This window comes from Lycium ferocissimum, chromosome 4 (genome assembly GCF_029784015.1).
Source record: "Lycium ferocissimum isolate CSIRO_LF1 chromosome 4, AGI_CSIRO_Lferr_CH_V1, whole genome shotgun sequence".
In the NCBI taxonomy this organism is placed as follows: Eukaryota; Viridiplantae; Streptophyta; class Magnoliopsida; order Solanales; family Solanaceae; genus Lycium; species Lycium ferocissimum.
This window is the reverse complement of record NC_081345.1, coordinates 66,663,434-66,667,914: the sequence shown is the minus strand read 5'-3', so window position 1 is coordinate 66,667,914 and position 4,481 is coordinate 66,663,434. Positions and strand designations below refer to the sequence as shown.

At 40.5% G+C, this 4,481-nt stretch overlaps 1 pseudogene; it reads left to right on the top strand.

Annotated features, from left to right (window-relative positions):
- Positions 1-3,662: 3,662 nt before the first annotated feature.
- On the top strand, positions 3,663-3,779 carry LOC132054947 (5S ribosomal RNA; annotated as a pseudogene).
- Positions 3,780-4,481: the final 702 nt, after the last annotated feature.

The window sequence follows — 4,481 nt, the reverse complement described above, 5'->3', positions numbered from 1 at the left end:
GTACAAGTCAAGACTTTAAGTTGGGGGTGTTGATGTGTCGGGAAATTGTGGCACAATTAATACTCTTTTACGAGAAGTTTTACTTGTTTTTAGGCAAGTATGTGTTGTTTTGATGTGTTTTTGTCATGTTTTAGGCAAATCGGAAAGTTCGGGTTCAAGAATTAGAAGTTACAGAAAAGTTGCACTGAAGCTTGATTTTCACGGTTTGTAGAAAGTTGTACGGACCGTATCTGTGGTCATACAAAAGTTGGCAAAGCAACAGAATGTCGGAGTGGAGAGATGCTGAACCACGAACACTTATACGGACCATACAATATTGTACGGGCCGTATAAGTGGATGTGACGAAGGTTGGAAGAAGTTTCACGGGCAGGATTGTACGAACCGTAAAAAGTTATACAAACCGTGGAAATGCCAATTCGTATTGTTCTCTGCAGACACATGGATGAAGGCCGTATAAGTCTTATACAGTCCGTGAAAAGTTGTACGGGCCGTATAAGTCTTATACGGTCCGTGAACCTGGGACTTAAGTGCAAATTCTGTAATTTTACGTTTCGAAACCTATAAATAGTCCATTGTAGGGTTTTAATTGTTATCAGTTATTATATTTGACTTTTGTCTTAGAACATTAAATACTCTCTAGTTTTTGAAGGTTCAAACATCAATTCAGGTATTGTCAATTCTTCTTTTCTTAAGTAAGAAATTATGAATTCTTCAATTTCTTATTTCTTGTTCTTTGCCATGAGTAGCTAAATTCCCTTACTAGGGTTGTGAACCCAACGATGCGTGTTTTGTGATTGGGTTTGTGATTGATATATGCATAATGGATTGTTAGGGTTTATTTATTCTTCATTCTTCATTCATAATTAATGGTTGCAAACATTGATTAAAGCCATAAACCTGGATTTATTCGGGAAAATAATTAGGGTTGGTAAGAATAAATAACAAGAACTCAAAGCTTTAAACTTTGTTTAATAGATTCACTTAGGAATAAGACGAATCTACTTGGCATAATTAACCGTTCTTCATATCACTTTCTTATATTTGGGAAAATCATAGAAAGAAATAATCTTTATTTATTAGAAAATGGTAGAGCTTCACATAGAGGTTAAGTGCATTCATAATCCGTTAGAAATATATCAAGAGCAATACCCATGATCATACACTTCATCTAAAGAGGACACAACCATAGTTTCTTTTACCATAAATTACCACCAAAGCAAGTAGTTAGCGATTAATCATAAAAAAACCCAACTTTTACCAAAATCATCGAATTAAGACATCAGACCTAAATTTAGCATTCTACAACTTTAGTAACCTTTTCACACCATATTCCCTGTGGGATTCGAGCCCAACCTTGTTAGGTTACTATATTTGACAATGTCCGCGCTACACCATTAATAGGTGTAATTTGAGTATATCACTCACCTCATAATCATTGTTCCTTCAAGGAGAGGTAAAGCGATGATGTTTGTTCCATAATATAAATCGGAGGTTACTAACCTTATGTCACTCCGATAAAGTGGTAACGTTTATTTGGGCTCTCATGTATGTTGCTTATATTATATATGTATATGATATATATCTATATATATATATATATATATATACACACACACACACACACACACACACACACACACACATATGTATATAGGGGATGTGGGAAAAGGGCGAGGCGTTATATACGCATAGCCACCTAATCAGTTGGTATATTATGTCATCGTCCTGGACGCTGGATGCCCAGACGCGGGATATATGGGTATGGATCGGGTTGCACGTTCCGCAGCAATATGATATATATATGGATTGGGTTGCACGTTCCGCAGCAATATAAAATATTTATGGATCGAGCTGCACGTTCCGCATCACTATTTTGATATATGTATATGAGAAATGTTTTCTTTTGAAAGCTTAACATGCATGATATCCATCTTATGAGGCAATCAAATGTACAGGTTACCTCTTTATCTCATGTTATGTTCCATACTTCTTGTCATGTTGTTATTCATGCCTTACATACTCAGTACACTGTTCGTACTGACGTCTTTTCTCGCGGACCCCTCGCACTGCGCCCGCAGGATCGGGTAGCCGACGGACGATCCGGACCGAGATCTCCCCCGGCCCGCGTCAGTGCACTCCATTGGTCCGAAGCTGCAGCCCTTTTTGGTATGCTATTTTGCTATGTCGATGTGTGGGTATGACAGGTCCTTATCTTGTCTTTTCTACAGTTTATATTCCATAGAGGTCTGTAGACAGTTGTATATAGTGGGAGCATTATGTAGCTTTGTGGTCTCTCATTTTATGTACAGTACATGTAGTGGCCATGTCAGACTGCGTTGTCATCCTTTGCACGCATGTCTATATATATATATATATATATATATATATATATATATATATCCATGTGGACTGTTTATGAGTTGTTGAGGAAGAATTTATTGTATAAATTTTATAGCAGATGCTATCATTCAGATATAAGTTAGAAATGGGCCACCAGGTTATTCTGTATATGGCAAGTACAAGTTTAGGTGTGCTTGGTCAGTAGTGTTAGGGCACTCGTCACAGCCCATTGGTTTGGGTCGTGACAAAAGTGGTATCAGAGCAGTTTGTCCTAGGGTTGTCTACAGACCGTGTCCGGTACAGTCCTATTTATGGGTGTAAAGGTAGCCACACTTATAAACAGGAAGCTGCGGGGTATTTAGGAATCATTGACCTTTCCTTCTATCTTAGATCATGTGTTAGAGCCAGAGTCTAGGAAAGATCGCTTTTTATTCTCTTTTCCTGTAGGTAGGTGCAGCCTGATGAGAGATGAAGAGATCGGCTTCAGATAGTGGGGGTCCCAGGAAGGCCCCCAGGGTGGATTCGGGACCCCAGGCCCCAGGACTGAGTGGGAGGAGTCCTAGCTATTCTATAGAGACAAACCCGGCCGAGGACATCGAGACGATCCCCCAGAATTCGTGACTTCTATAGAGGAGGATCCATCAGAAGGTAGGTATGAGACGGACCCGTCTGAGGGTTCGTATGAGACGCTGGTGGAGGAGGCTCCCGAGGCTGTACCAGAGTTGACCCCTCCAGCTTCTCCTATAGTGGAGCACTATGTTAGGGCAGCTACGCCTGTGAGTGTTACCGATTATTCTAGCCCTTTATCTTGGCCTTCGATAAATCAGGAGTTGCCAGTATATTCATACCCCTAGGATTCAGATGGGAGAGATGAGAAGGGCTAGACCAAAGAGATGGCGGGAGGACAATGAGGAGGATACTTCACTTTACAGGCCTCCAGACTAAGAGCAGGACAGGCCGGCTACAGGTATATGGGTCTTTTATTGAAATATTTTTTTCATATGTGTACAATTATTACAGGACATCATTAATAGTTGACAAATGGGAGTTATAAAGGAACCGATAACCAAAGTACTTATAGATAACTGCGACTAAGATGTTTTTACCACAACTAGGAATCTTAAAATTAGGAATGAAAGATAGTCGTGGGTGCTGATTAATGGTTATTATTGGGGGTTCGGAGAGCTAAACCAGCATGTGCTCGGTCAGGAGAGTAAGGGACCTTTCCAATCCGGAGGGAGATGCATTACAGGAATTTTATTGGGATCCGTTAGAACTTCAACTTGTTTTAGGTCATGTGATAAAGGCCACACAGCAGGATGGATGCGATCATGCCAGCACTAACGCACCGGATCCCATCAGAACGTCGAAGTTAACCGTGCTTGGGCGAGAGTAGTACTAGGACGGGTGACCCCCTGGGAAGTGTGCAAAGAAGTCCTATAGATTCGGACATAAGTGAAGGATGAGGAACTAGAATAGCTTGAGGGAAATTAGAAGCGTGTAAAATTCACAGTTGGAAACTCTAAATGATTGCGAGAGATAAGGCGGACCGGTGTGGTAAAGAGAGAAAACGTATTACAGCTACAGAATTAGGATGAGTTTAAGTAGTATTGGGGATACTTTGTATGTAAGGTGTTAGGTGAAGGTATACATGATATCCTAAGTGTGATTTCGTTAACCAGTATGTGTGCCCCGATAATCGGCATTGCGATATGTTAGAGGTTTTGATTGAACAGGGTATTGACGTTCAAGTGGCAAGTGCTACAGGGCAAGTTGACACTATTTTCTCCGAAGGTTAAGTTGGATAAGCCTGATGCAACGACATCGGAGAAAAGCAGAAAGTGATATATAAGACTAAGAAGATTAGGATGCCCTGAGAAAAGGAGAAGTGTGAGCAAGGGAAGTATGTTGCTAAAAAGGGCCAAGTCAAGCTTCCAAGAGAAAAAAATTCAGGACGATGGTAGCAGCAAAGAACCATTCGGATGAACCTCGAAAGTAAGTACATGAAAAGAACGGAGCATAATAGTGTGGAACAAAAGACGAGTGTAGTGAGTTCGAAATCAGATTCTGACAAGTGGGACTGAAGGGCATTAACAATGAATAGGGATGTGAATGGGGAAAGAGTAAGCAGGTTTTGCAA